Below are 16,222 nucleotides of genomic sequence, written 5' to 3' on the forward strand. Positions count from 1 at the left end.
ATGTTGTTGATCAGTACCAACGCAAGAAAATGAAGATCTGTCGCATAACTTCTGCTATGAACTCCAACTGTTATTCACGAGGCAAGTGGTTCATCGACCCTTGAAGCCAACGGTAGTGGCCCACGCCTTCGACTTCTGACCAAGCATGAACTTCCGTGTCCTCATTGTAAAATTGTCCTGCAAACACGCCTTCTGGTTGACCATCGTAAGCAGGCTCGATCTCAAATACAATCACCAGTGATCGGTTACTTGGTATCCTCCGTCGTTGTCGTGGTACATGTAGTTCTTCATCTCGGAGTCGCCTTCGTGAGCTACTCAGTTGCGATACTCTGACTGGCATAGTATCTTTCTCTTGGCTATCCATATCAAAAGACCAAACTACGATCTATCTTGGAGAAAATAACTACATCAACTATGAATTTTGCTGGTGCTCTCCCCTTTTCTTATATTGTTGGGAGAACAAGCTTCAGAAAGAAGCTATCATTGAATTGATTTAGGTTTATTGGGATGTCGTTGATGAAACTCTTGTATCTTTTGTGGCGCATTCGCAAGATTTTCAGCTGGCTCCCACATTCGCTCATTAATGTCATAGCCGCACCAATGAACAAGATATTCTAACTTTTCCCACCTTCGCCGTGAATCCAGTACCTTTTCAACCTTGTATTCTTCATGGTTCTCGATTTCAATACTAGGTGGCGGACATTGCACTCTTCCAGGAAAAGATGACTCTCGATAAGGTTCCCACAGAGAAACATGAAAGACTGGATGTACCTTCATAGAAGCCGGTAACTCCAGCCGGTATGCCACTGGATTAATTTGCTTCTGGATGATAAATGGTCCCAATCTTCGATAGTCCAACTTATCACATGGTCGCTTGGTCTTGATATTTCGTCGAAGAAGCCAGGCTTTGTCTCCAACTTTGAAAGTAGGTGCTGGATTTCGAAATCTATCTGCAGACGTCTTATAGTATTCTTGAGTGGATTGTAATTGAAGCTTCAACATAGTTTGAAGCTCTGATAGTTGCTTCGCAAATCCTTCAGCTGCTGGATTGTTATTTGTTGACGGACTCAATAAATCAAGCTTCGGATGATACCCATAGTTGAAAAAGAATGGTGTTTGTTGAGTCGACGCATGGAGGGTGTTGTTATATGCAAACTCGGCTAGCGATAGATATGCAGTCCAATCGTCTTGCTGATAGTTGATACTGCATCGTAAGTACTGCTCCAAGACTTGGTTCACCCGTTCCGTTTGGCGATCAGTTTGAGGATGAAAAGCTGAAGAAAGCTTGATATCCACCTTCAATATCCCAAAGAGAGATCTCCAAAACTTTGACACGAACTGGGTACCTCGATCTGATATGATATCATCTGGTAGTCCATGATATCGATACACATTATCGAGAAAGAGTCTTGCTATGACTTCACTGGACGATGTCTTCTTACAAGGAACAAAGTGTGCCATCTTCGTAAGCCGATCTACCACGACAAAGATGTTGTCAAATGAGTTTGATGATAGCAAGTCCATGATGAAGTCCATAGAAATTGAAGACCATGGTGGACGTGGAATTGACAATGGCTGTAGAAGTCCATAAGGGCAATGCCGAGGATTCTTAGATCTTCAACAGATGTCACAAGAGAGGACAAAATCTTTCACATCCTTCCACATTTGGGGCCACCAAAAATCTCGAGAAATAAGCTCCAAGGTCTTGTTGAATCCAAAATGTCTCGCAGCTGGAAAATCATGGCGAGATTGAAGAACTCGGAGTCGTGCTAGTCCTTTTGGAATGTACAATCGCTCTTCAAAGTATAAAAGATCTCCCTCCACCTTGAACTTGTCGTCATTGGTACGTTGCTAGATATCAATGGCTACTAAATCTTTAATGGTCATAGCACGTACCTAGTTTAGGAAGTCAGCATCAAATGATACAATAGTAGCACAAAGTTGAAATCTCTCTGGCTTCAATAACGTTGTACATTATTGATCAAACGCTGCTTCTCCAACCTTTGGTGCAAGATACGATCTCCTTGATAAAGCATCAATTAGTCCTTGCTGCCTTCCAAGTCGATAAGTGATAACAAAATCGAATCTAGTTAGCGACATATTCCACCGAGCTTGACGCCGATTTAAAACTCGAGCCGTCATGAAATACTCCAAATTCTTGTGATCCGTATATACGGTTACTGGATGTGCAGCTCCTTCAAGAAAGTGACGCCATTCTTCGAAAGAATCCACTATAGCAAGAAGTTCCTTATCGTGGATCTCATAATTGATTTCAGCAGCAGAGAACTTCCGAGAATAGAATGCAACTGGATGGAGCTTCTTATCTTCACTCATTTGTGAAAGCACAGCTCCCAAAGTAAAATCTGAAGTATCAGTTTCTAAATAGAAGGCCTTTGTAAATTCTGGATGTATCAAAATTGGAGCTGTAGTAAATGCTGTCTTCAAATCTTGAAACGTCTTCTCCGCCAAAGGTCCCCATTCCAACTTATCCTTGCATGTCAATCGAGTGAGAGGAGCAGCAACTTGAGAATAATTCTTGATGAAGATCCGATAGAAGTTAGCAAAACCAAGAAAGCATTGTACGTCTCTAACCGTCTTCGGAACCTCCCAAGACATGATTGCTTCTACTTTCTTGGGGTCCATCTTCAAACCTTATGTAGTCACAATGAACCCCAAAAATTCCATCTCCGTCTGGTGAAATAAACACTTTTCTAATTTGGCATATAGTCCTCGCTTGCGTAGTTTCTCCAAGACCAAACGAACATGCTCCTCCTTGTTTTTAGAGAATATTAGAATATCGTCCAAGTAGATGACAACAAAATCATCGAGGTGTTCTCGAAAGATGTCATTCATCATATGTTGGAAAACCGCTGAAGTATTGGTAAGACCAAAAGGCATGAGATTATATTCGAAATGACCATACCTTGTACGGAATGCTGTCTTCCACTCATCTCCTTCCTTGATTTGTACAAGATTATAAGCTCCCCTTAGATCAATTTTTGTAAAGATCTTTGCACGTCCAAGTTGTTCTAAGAGACTAGAAATCAAGGGTAATAGGTAACGATTTTTCTTTGTTACCTTGTTGAGGCCTCGATAGTCCACACACATCCGTTGTCGTGTTGTAACACGATTATACAGTGAAAATAAAAGGAAAGGGGAATTTTATTAATATTCAGTTACCTCAAATATTGGGAGGATCGACCAACTCCAATACAAATACTGAGTGGTCAGGTTCAGTCACTCCGTTACAGTCAGCCGAGGCATACTGAAATGCTCCATTCGATCCCAATAACGGGAGTCAGCAGGAAGAGAAGGACCAATTCACACGACGGGTTCGAGGAGCCAATTGGATCCAATTTCGATAATCCAATCCGGATCCTCTTACCTAATATGAGACCTGAATTGGCCGGTCAACCCAGTGCAGTCTAGTTATGGGAAATCTAGGTCTTACTACGGGTCTTAGCCAATCTGACGCGAGGACCAATTTGACCCATTTACGGGAACATCCAGGTACTACGGGCATCTTTACCAATATAGGACCTGAATTGGTCGGGCGACTCAATGTGGTCCCGATTACGGGGTTCGATTCTGTTTCAGGCTGTCCTGTTCTCTGAGCCGTCTCAGGGAACGTTGTTTTCGGTAAATGGATTTCTTAAAGGTAAAAACGGAGGAGAAAGCTTGGCGGCGAGAGCCAATTTCGAATCCAAGTTGAGGTGAGAGCCAATTTGGGATCCAAGCTTGAGGTGGGAGCCAATTCCGGATCTAAGACGGAAGATTGAAGAAATTCAGAGGATAAGGTTAGGGGGGATATAGTTTTGGGGGTGGTTTTTTTTTGAGGGAAATCGAAGGGGGGGGGGGGGGGGGGGGCGAGTTTTCAAGTTTCTCCAAGGTTACCAGTTCGGTTTTTTTTTATTTGAGGTTTTTGAAGATCAAGGGAATTAGAGAGAGGAGCTCCATGCTTCGGGTCGGGGAAGGAAAGACAGAGAATTTGGATTTTTCTTCTTCGTGGAGTTTTGGGAAGACTGAGGCACTCGCTGCTGAAGTCAGTATTGTAATGGTGAATCGGGATTTTTAAATGAAGTGGGTTTGAATACTCTTGACTGTTTTGTGAAATCGAGTTACATCTGTGATTGAAGGATTAAAAGGGTGTCTATAGGATTGAGTATGCGGAGTGAATGAAATTTATTGGGTTAATCTAACAAGACAGTCAGTGGATACAAGATCGTAAGTACAAAGCAGTATTGAAGGTTAACAGTTTGGGTTGTACGGGGTTCTCTGTAACGTCTAGAGACCTACCGGCTTGGGCAAAAAGGATTTCAGCAAGCAGTTGAAGGACATTCGTATAGATTTATGGTATATTCTTGCAATCGTTTATATTCCAATAGTCAAAAACCAATAGACTGCTTGAATATTAGTGAATCTCCACACTACCTCATACAACCAGACGTCCAATGCGTTCTCAAGTAGGAAAACATGTAATATGATATAAGTGGTGAACCTGACGTGAAAGCTTGAGGTGGAAGGTATTGGATTTCGGTTGATTTTATCTTTATTTTTATGGAAAACGAAAATAAAAATTTTGAAGGATCTTTGGGAAGAGTTTCTGGTGGGAGTTCTTCTAAAGGACAAGGTATGCACATGGATCCGTCTATTGCTAGTATGTTTCAAGCCTTCTCCTTATCAATATAGGAATAACAAAGCAATGATCGAAAAGAAGCTTTGGCAACCAAAGCATTACAAGCAGTGGTCAATAAAATTGATCAATTTGATGGGAGGAATATTTCAAGGTATTTAAAATATTATGTTCGTGAAATGGAATTAAATCGGGTTTCTAATAGAAAAATGGTTGCACTGTTTGGACTTGCCACGATACCGGAGATAAGAGACCACATTACATCGATTACGGATCGTTGTGGGAATTCATGGGAGGATTTTTCACATGCATTGAAAGACGAATATTTCTTGGAAGATACTGATCGCGTTACTAAGAAGCTGTTTCTGGGATGGATTGAACGGCCCAATAAGAATTTGCAAGCAACAGAGCTACTAAGGGAATTTGAGAGGCAGTACTCTCAATTATCGAAGGTAGAAAAATTGACATAGGAGCCGAACAAAGTTGATCTATTCCTTCAAGCTGCTGATGGAGAATTGCAAGAGAAATTAGAACCCCTTCTTGAAGACAAAGAAGAAGATGAAGGATTGACAACGAAGTGGAAGAACGTTGAAGATGCGGTGGGGTTGCTTACAAAAAAAGAAAGGAGGAAGGATAGGAGCAATATTCCGAAAACAGTACAAGCACCCAAAGCTCCAGTACATACAACACCACCGACAATGCCTACAGTTCAACCTTCGACATCCTTGTCAAAGAAAGCAGATATGGGTATGGAAGAAATTATACGAGGAATCCGAGATCTTCAAATCAAATTGGCAAGACTTGAAGAGAATACTTCTATAAACAATTCGAAGAATGTTTCAAAACAAGAATATGTACAAAGATGCATTTGGTGTGATGATGCTTCACACACTAGAAAAGATTGCAATGAATTTAATAATATGATACGGCAGGGAATTATTTGCTGGAAAGATGGGAAGATAGCATTGAAAGATGGGGAGGATCTTCTTCAAACCAATTTTGGCAAGGGAGGAATGAGAGCATTGCTTCAAGATTACTTAAAAGAGCATGAAACAATAGTACGAGAAAGTGCAAGTTATGGTGCTAGAGTAGATGATGCAATTGGTGGAAGTACGGAAACTAGTGAGTTTTGGGCTTCTGCCGTTTCTACAATGCAAGAAGGGAAATTATCTCGAGAAGCGTTATTGAGAACTGCAGCTACAATACGAGGAAGAACAGGTTGAGAGGATCCTGTTGAGTCTCTTTCAGTTCATGCATATATTGCTAAGAGCCAACATGAAGCTTTGATGGAAGAAAAAAGACGAGGAAATTTTGATGATACTAGTGAAGGAAATTCTTTTAAGAGACAAACTCGAGGAGACAAGGCTCGGGAGGCAGCTTCACAAGAATTGCCTGTAAAGGATACCTCAGCATCATTGGGAGAAAAAACAACAAAGACAAAAGATAAGGGCAAATCAATTGCTTATAAGCTACTTTTTGACATTGAAGCGGCAACAAATTTGAAAGGGGTGTTGGAAGAACGTATATTAAATGCTAAGGTGGAATTCACATTGAAAGAAGTCTTGGGAATTGCAAAGAAGGAGTTTCATGATGTTATCATTGACAGCATTAAGCGAAAGAGGCAATTAATGAGCGTAACTGGAATGAGTCATGCTATTGATGCAAGAATATGTAGAGATGAAGAAAAGGTTGATATTGGTTACAAGCAACCAACAAATGAAAAGAATGGATATAATCAGCGAGTACGTTTCGAAGATTCTAGTGACAAGGGAATGGAAACTTTGAGCCATTATACTCGAAAGCATTGGGCAAGGGCAACTATTGAGGTATTGGTGAAGGTAGGAGATATAGAAGAACCAATAGTTGCTTTGGTGGACCATGGTTCTGAAATAAATCTCATGTCTAAAGATCTTTATAAGAAGAAAAAATGGCCAATTGATATGGAACATGGATGGGCAATACGAGAAGCTAATAACACACGAGGCGAATTATATGGAGCTTGTCCAGATGTCAAAATTCGGATTAGGGATGTTGCGACGGAGCAACATTTCTTCGTTCAAGATACAACGTCTTATCCGTTGATTTTAGGACAACCTTATATCACGGCAACACGGATGGAAACAAAGGTACTTGACGATGGTTCTGCTTATGCAAGGGTACGGAGCGAAGATGGCAGGAAAGCTGTACAATTTCTAACAGTACCTCCTAACCATGAACGGAATCGAGATAGGTTGAGGGAGAAACCATTGCCAAAGATTGTTGAAGGATTTAAGGATTTTGGGGAGGTACCACTGTAAAGCGAGATTATGGAGGTACAAAAGAGGAGGTACTCTCGCGAGATGAAGGTGCCTTTGATGCGAGTTTTATTGGTATATTGGAGAATGGAAATATTATGTATAAGAAAGTTGATGATTTTAAAAGAAAAGAAAGAAAAAGATTATATAATATTGAAGGACAATTACGCAAGTTAGGTACATTACAAGATGATGAGAGGATTTTAGATGTTTATGAAGAAAATGGACTGGAAGATTCATTGGAATTGATTACATCTATTGGGTTAGGGGATAATGATAAGATTGTTGAGATTCATTTGAGAGAGGTTTATACCATACTTGAATCTTTTCAAGCACCAGAAGTCACAGTAGAGACGAGATATAAAACGACAGATAAGAAGGTAAAGCCTGTTGCCGGACCATTACCAGAGGATTCTAAAGAACAAATGGGAGAAGCATCAAAAGAAGCAGGTTTAAGAGATCCAATGAGTATTGGACATCAGTTTACTGAAGAGACTTTTGAAGAATTGAAGATTGGTTCTGATGGTTCTTTATTGTCGGAGGAAATTACTTGCTTCAAAAAAATATTGGCTAAACAAGGTAGATCATTTGCCTTCGAATCTCATGAAATTGGGTGTGTGGATCCAAATATTATAACACCTATGGTTATCTTCATTGTACCGCATGTACCTTGGAATCTAAGACCAATTCCAGTACCGAGGGCACATTTACCTAAATTGGTGGAACTATTGAAAGAAAAGATAAAGATGAAAATATTAGAACCTTCATTTGCGCCGTATTCTAGTCGATGGTTTACGGTACCTAAGAAGAATGGGTCACTACGGTTTATTCAAGATATGCAGCCGGTGAATGCTTTAACTGTCAGGAATGCAGGAATTGGACCTATTGTGGATGAATTTGCTGAGGCGTTTGCAGGAAGGGCGATCTATTCAATAGGTGATTTGTATTCAGGTTATGATCAATTTCAACTTGCCGAAGGAAGTAGAGATATGACAACGATGAGAACACCGCTTGGATTGGTTAGAATGTGCACTCTTCCTCAAGGCGCGACCAACTCAGTTGCGCATATGATGAATGGGATGAATAAGGTATTGAGAGATTTTATTCCGGAAAAGACTATGCCTTTTCTGGATGATGTTCCTATAAAAAGGTGCAGAGAAGGAGACAAGGATGAAACTTTAGATACGAGGGGATGTCGCAAATATGTTGTTGATCATATACAAGATTGTGAAAGGTTTTAACTCGGCTTGGATAAGTTCATCTTACATTATCGGGTATGAAGTCCGTATTTGGAGTGCGAGAGGTTGTAATTGTTGGACATTTATGCGGATCTTACGGAAGAAAACCAGATCCGACTAAAGTTGATGCAATTGGAAGGATGAAAGAGGATTGTGGTTCTTTAACAGAGGTTCGCAGATTTTTGGGTGCATGTGTATTTTATCGAATCTGGATCCCTCATTTTGCTTACATAGTGGATCCATTATATGAACTGTTACGCAAGGGTTACCGATTTGAATGGAAAGAAAGGCATATTCAGGCAATGCAAAGATTGAAGAAATTATTGATGTCACCTCCAATATTGAGGAAGGTTGATTATAAGTGCAATAGACCAGTGATTCTTACTGTAGACGCTAGTCCAATTACCGTTGGATGGCGGTGGGTCAAGATGATTCAAATGGGAGTAGATTTGCAGTTCGATTTGGAGCTAAAGTTTTAAGTATTCGTCAGTGTGCATATTCGCAAGTCAAAAGAGAACTTTGGGGAGTCGTTTCGGCTATGAAAGCTAAAAAGGACTATTTGATTGGGGCAGTAGTAGTAATTGAAATAGATTGCTTGCCATTGCTTGGAATGATTATTAACTGTTCAATGCCAGATATTGCAATGTTGAGATGGATTGCTTATATTAAGTCACTAAATCCAGAATTTAAGCATATCACTGGAAAGGACAATTTAGTAGCAGACATGCTATCTCGAGCAAGATACGAGAGGGAGGACGAAATGGTTGAAGACATTGATGATGTCGGATTGAAATTCTATTCAATATCAAATCTCAACAGAGAAGACAAGCTATTTCTTGAAGAATCTTATGAAGGAGAATTATTGGATATTGGTCATTATTTGAATGCCTTGACTAAGTAGGGGAATTGGTCTACAGAAAAATTCAAACAAATAAGAAAAAAAGCATATGGATTTTTACTTCGAGATGGATTCTTATGGAAGAGACCGAAGAAAGGAATTGAGATGTCTCAACGAGTGATAGGCAAAAGGGAAGAAAAACTAAAATTATTAAAGGAGTTTCATGATAGTTTATGGACAAGGCATAGAGGAATCTGGGCTACTTTTGCTAAACTCAAGGAACGATATTGGTGGAAAAATATGTATCGAGATGTGCTCTCATTTGTAGAGTCATGTGAAATCTGTCAATCGTATTCTAATATCCGACATCGAGATGGTCTTCATCCTACGTATCCTCTGGCTATTCATTTTAAATGGGTTGTTGATTTGGTTATTATGCCAGTTGGGTTATGGCAGATGAGATATTTGGTTTTAGCTCATGAAGATTTATCAAATCAAGTAGAAGGAAGAGCATTGAGGACAAAATCTACAGAGGGGATTTGTAGGTTTTTGCTTGAAGATTTTATTTGCCGTTACGGGTGCGTAGGAAAAATCACTGAAGATCCTGGAGAATTAAATGCACAAGAAGCTCGTAAGTTCTTTGAAAGATGTGGAATTAAACTATCACTGACTACTGCTTATAATCCGGAAGGGAATGCGAAAAGCGAACGCGGTCACCCGCCGATTGTGAAAGCATTGGTTAAAGCTTGTAATGGAAAGGTTAAAGAGTGGCCACGGCTTTTGTCATTTGCATTATGGGCTGATCGAACAACACATAGTTCGGTGACAGGATATATGCCAGTAGAACTTATGACAGGTCAAAAACCAATTATGCCGATTGAAGAAAAGGTACTTACTTGGAGTATGCTACCATGGGAAGATGGATTGACAAGAGAAGAACTTCTGGCTATTAGGATTCGACAATTGGAGCAAAGAACGGAAGATGTCCAGATAGCATTGGAAAGGTTAAAAAGAGCAAGGTTACAAAACAAGGCGCGATTCGATAAGCAACATCGATTGAGACCAAAAGCAATCGAGGAAGGTGATTGGGTACTTGTTTATGACAATAGTCTGGATAATCAACATAGTACTTTGCGGAAATTTTCAAAACGTTGGTTTGGACCATATGTTGTAACAACTGTTCATGATAATGCGACTTACTCATTACGGGAGTTAGATGGTATAAAATTGAAAATACCAATTGCAGGGAAGAGAGTAAAAATATTTAAACGAAGATACGCGGAGATGAATATGGAAGACCTTAATGAAGGTACAGAGATTCCGCAGCAAGAAGATGAAAGTGATATGGATAATGAAGGTAACGAAGACGAACTGGACAAAGACGTAGGGGATATATTTTGAATCAAACAGCAATTGGGTAAATTGGTGCATATCGGAGGATGCACAGGTTCAGAGGGGGTGGATGTCGTGTTGTAACACGAGTATACAGTGAAAATAAAAAGAAAGAGGAATTTTATTAATATTCAGTTACCTCAAATATTGGGAGCATCGACCAACTCCAATACAAATACTGAGTGGTCAGGTTCAGTCACTCCGTTACAGTCAGCCGAGGCATACTGAAATGCTCCATTCGATCCCAATAACGGGAGTCAGCAGGAAGAGAAGGACCAATTCACACGACGGGTTCGAGGAGCCAATTGGATCCAATTTCGATAATCCAATCCGGATCCTCTTACCTAATATGAGACCTGAATTGGCCGGTCAACCCAGTGCAGTCTAGTTATGGGAAATCTAGGTCTTACTACGGGTCTTAGCCAATCTGACGCGAGGACCAATTTGACCCAATTACGGGAACATCCAGGTTACTACGGGCATCTTTACCAATATAGGACCTGAATTGGTCGGGCGACTCAATGTGGTCCCGATTACGGGGTTCGATTCTGTTTCAGGCTGTCCTGTTCTCTGAGCCGTCTCAGGGAACGTTGTTTTCGGTAAATGGATTTCTTAAAGGTAAAAACGGAGGAGAAAGCTTGGCGGCGAGAGCCAATTTCGAATCCAAGTTGAGGTGAGAGCCAATTTGGGATCCAAGCTTGAGGTGGGAGCCAATTCCGGATCTAAGACGGAAGATTGAAGAAATTCAGAGGATAAGGTTAGGGGGGATATAGTTTTGGAGGTGGTTTTTTTTTGAGGGAAATCGAAGGGGGGGGGGGGCGAGTTTTCAAGTTTCTGCAAGGTTACCAGTTCGGTTTTTTTTTATTTGAGGTTTTTGAAGATCAAGGGAATTAGAGAGAGGAGCTCCATGCTTCGGGTCGGGGAAGGAAAGACAGAGAATTTGGATTTTTCTTCTTCGTGGAGTTTTGGGAAGACTGAGGCACTCGCTGCTGAAGTCAGTATTGTAATGGTGAATCGGGATTTTTAAATGAAGTGGGTTTGAATACTCTTGACTGTTTTGTGAAATCGAGTTACATCTGTGATTGAAGGATTAAAAGGGTGTCTATAGGATTGAGTATGCGGAGTGAATGAAATTTATTGGGTTAATCTAACAAGACAGTCAGTGGATACAAGATCGTAAGTACAAAGCAGTATTGAAGGTTAACAGTTTGGGTTGTACGGGGTTCTCTGTAACGTCTAGAGACCTACCGGCTTGGGCAAAAAGGATTTCAGCAAGTAGTTGAAGGACATTCGTATAGATTTACGGTATATTCTTGCAATCGTTTATATTCCAATAGTCAAAAATCAATAGACTGCTTGAATATTAGTGAATCTCCATACTTCCTTCTACTGCCTGATGCTCGGCGCGTTTTCGAGTAGGAAAGCACGTAATACGACACCGTAATGATCCATCTTTCTTCTTCACAAATAAGATGGGTGCTCCAGTTGATGATTTTGAATGACGAATGAAGTTCTTGGCTAGATTCTCGTCGATGTACTTTCGTAACTCTGCCAACTCCGTTTGGGATAGATTGTAGATTGGGCCAAAAGGTGGATGTGCTCCTTCTTGCAAGTCTATGGCACAATCATATGGTCGGTGTTCTGGTAGTATGTTGGCGTTCTTCTTTTGAAAGACGTCTTCAAAATCTTTATATTGCTCCGGTATACTTGCTGTTGAGATCTTCTTCTCGGTAGTTGTAGCCGCATAAATGACAAATGGAGTGCCTTCCTTAGATGATCTTATAAATGCTCTTGCTCCAATGAATAAGGATTTCTTTTTTCGAGGTTTTTTACTAGGTTTTTTCTTGGGTGGTTTTGTGGGAAAAGTCATCTTCCGCAACCTCTAATCTATCAATGCATTATATTTTTTCAACCAAGAAAGACCAAGAATAATAGGATTTAATGGGGTTCTAATAATATTAAAAATAAAATGACTACTATGGTCTTTAAACGTTACTTCAATAGGTTTTGATTCATGGGTGATGCTACCAGACAATAAAGGTCGCCCATCTATGACCTCAACATGAACAAGTTTTGATTTTTGTACTAAAGGGATCTTATGACGCTTAACAAATTCTTCGTCTAAAAAACAAGCAGATGCTCCTGAGTCTAGTAGTGCTAAGGTTCTCAGTTTTTGAGGGCCGATAAATAGAGGGATTGTAAAACAAAGGGCAGGTTGGGCAGAAAGAAAGGAACCTGATTGTTGTTGGGATATTTCATTGTCCAGCCGCACGGTTCCTACTGTGGCTGGGCATCCTCGTTTTCCTGAACAAATACTCCCCTAGTCTTGACTATGCCTCGATTTTTCTTTTTGGGGCAGTTTCCGACTTTGTGGCCTTCTCCACCGCAATACAAGCTTAAATTTTCCTCCATACATCGCTTTTTTTCTTCTATAGTAAGAGATTTGATACGTAACGCATCAATTTGCATGTCCTCCACCTCTGAATGCGAATTCACACTGCTTGCCGACATAGTTGGAGCATGGTGAATTGTATGTTGTCTTAAGCGTTGGTCTTGGCGACGTTGGAATAGGCGATTATCGCACTTCACAGCTTGGCTAATGGCTTCATTGAGTGTTCGTGGATGAGGAAGAGTTAACAGCAAATCCTTCACATTATCTCTTAAACCCCAATAGAATTGACTCATCAACGCTTCTTCATCCCAATTGATGTTGCATACTAATTGCTTGAAATCCGAAGCATAGACTGATGTAGAACGCATCCCTTGTCGTAGCGACCGGATCTTTGTTGTAGCCCATCGAACCTTATCGTGTTCACCAAATGCTTCCAAAAAGGTTTCGAAGTTGTTTAATATGGATGATCATTTCTCAAACAAAGGAGGAAACCATAATAGAGCTTGTCCCGTAAGTAAGGTTCCAACAAGCCCAACACGTGACTCCTCCGTTGGATATCGTTCGAGTTGTAAAACTGTTATCAACCTGATTTGATTGACGAATCCTCGAAACTTGGAACATGTTCCATCAAACTTATCTGGAAGGCTAACTTGAGGCTCGTTATGTTGTAGAACTAGTGGTTCTTGTCGAACCTGAGGTAAAGTTGTTTCTCCAAGTACCGAAATTTGAGGCTGGTGTAGTTTAGATTGTGCTATCCCAGATACTCCATCATTATGAAGCCTTGCCACCACTCCTTCAATCTCTGCAGTTCTTTGTGATAACGTAGCGAGGGCATTCATAATAGCATCTAACTTAGACTCCGAACTTTCTGTCATACTAATGTCTTGACCTCCGACCATTCTAAAAGAAGGACAAAAATGACTCTACAAGAGGCAATATTGGTTTATAGGAGGGTAATCCACAACCTATAAAATGCCTTAAGAATTTCAAGAAGAGGGGTAATCCACTCTCTCCAAGAAGAATAAGACTCCAATATTGTAACAGAAGAAGTATCAGTTTAGAGGAGGGTAATCCGCAACCTCTAAAAAATGCTAGTATACCTTCAAGTAGAGGAGTAATCCACACTCTACTAAGAAAGAACTAGCTCTGATATCTCAAGTTAGTGTAGTCTCGACAAACTGTCACGGACACAAAATATAGACTTGAAATCTAACAAGAAGTTCAAGAAGAAGTGGCAGAACTAGATTAAACAGATGAGTATAAGAACAACACCAGAAAGATGAGCTAGAACTCCAAGAGATGTGTTGCCGAGACTGAGGAACTCTTCAGCCTCGATCCCTATATATACTCCTACTTAGGAAGCTTCTCGAGCTACTTCTATTAACTAGGAAGCTTCTAGAAGGTTCCAGAGGCTTCTTTTCTAGAAGGTTCTAGAAACTTCTCGAGCTACTTCTATTAACTAGGAAGCTTCTAAAAAGTTCCAGGGGATTTCTTTCTAGAAGCTTCTAGAAACTTCTCTTCTAGAAGGTTCCAGAGACTTCTTTTCTAGAAGCTTCTAGAAACTTCTCTCTAAAAGGTTCCAGAGGCTTCTTTTCTAGAAGGTTCCAAAGGCTTGTTTTCTAGAAGGTTCTAGAAACTTCTCTCTAGAAAGTTCTAAGGAATATGTCCCTAACACCCACATGCCTCATCTTTAAACTTTGTAGAAAAAAGTACTCATCTATTTTCTTATTTACACTTTTGAAGATTGCTTAAGCAAATATAGAATTTTAAAAATTTCACAAATTAAAGACTATTTGTTTTCTAAGATATAGCTTTTGGATTGCTCTATGTATATCTCATCTTTAGATTTTTCATTTAAGAATGTGGTCTATAAATTTATTTAATGAACTTCTAAATCTTTTTGAACTTTTTGAACTACAAAAAGTTCAAAAAGTATAAATATTAGAATTATTATTTCTATTAGAATAAAAGCCTCATTGTAGTCATTGCTTTCTTTTTGCACGTAATCTTTGACAATTAGTCTTACCTTATCCTACTCTGCTATATTATTTACATTGTATTTAATCTTATGAAGCTATTTACATCTAAAAGATTTTAAAATATTAATAGAAATATCAAAATCTACGTTTTATTGTCAATAAGACTTTGATACTCTAAATCCATTTTTTATTTTTTTTATTTTTTATATTATTATTTCTAAGTATCATCTCTTTTCATAATTTCAGCCATGGTAATTTATTCTTTATTGTTTATATGAAAAGTATGTGTCATACAAGCTTAAGATATGAATGATTTAGAAGGCATCTTATCCAATCTTTATTCACTAATTTCTTGCTCATTTGCCAATTCACACGCCTATAATGCAGTAAAAACTTGCTTATACTAAAACATGCACTTTATATTCTAAAATAATGTCTAATTCTTGCATTTATCAACTCCATTTTAATAAGATGTATAAGATGAAGATATTTTTTGTTCAATATCATATTCCACACAAAACTACTTCAAAGCCTTGAATGTATATTTACTTTTATTTTTACTATGTAATTTTTAAATTGCTAAGCATATTTTTTATTCAACCAAAGCTTTTAAAATCTTAAGTATTTTTTTAAAAAAAACTAACTTTTTCTTCTTAAAGTATACAAAATAAATTTAAAAAATCATCAATAAAAGTGAAAAAGTATTTTTTTTTACCTCTATGAAATTTAAGTAGAATTAGATCTTTTATATTAGAATCTATTAATTTTAAGAGTTTAATTGCATATATATATGTTTTTTATTGAAAAAAATATCATAATGTTGTTTGCTATAATAATGTCTTTTTGCAAAATTCTAACTATGTGTACTTACCTAAATGAGATCTAAATAAGGCTTAATGTGAGTCATTAAATTAATTCATTGGTTTTTTTAAGAACAAATTGATGTATGTAAAGTGCCAAATTATAATTATTAGATGAAGGTTAGTTTAGAGGATTCTAAATGAAGAAAAATTAATATTAGTATGAAAAATTGGCAATTATAATAACATAGACAATATGTAATCCTTAAAGGCATAAAATTAAATTCCTTTCATGGGAGAATGACTAAATTTGTACTAATTTTTATTTCTTATTTATTTTATATATTTCTATTAATTCTTTTTCTTCTTCCTTCTTCTATTTGATAGATTCAAGCTTATATTTTCAAAGATAAATATTAGTTTTTAGCATTTTCTTAACTTCATAGAATTGCTAAAATCTCTAAAAATCAATAGAATCATAATTTCTTATAATCCATGATTCTTTAGGAAATTTTAAGTTTATTCTAGTAGTACAACTTTTATAAGTATTTTAATAAAATCTTAATACCATTTGATGACTAACTTCCGATTTTAAACTAATAATTAGCTTTAGGTCATAATTCTTTAAAACTAAATAAATATTATATTTTAGCATA

This window comes from Physcomitrium patens, chromosome 8, assembly GCF_059467195.1.
Source record: "Physcomitrium patens ecotype Gransden chromosome 8, ASM5946719v1, whole genome shotgun sequence".
Lineage (NCBI taxonomy): Eukaryota > Viridiplantae > Streptophyta > Bryopsida > Funariales > Funariaceae > Physcomitrium > Physcomitrium patens.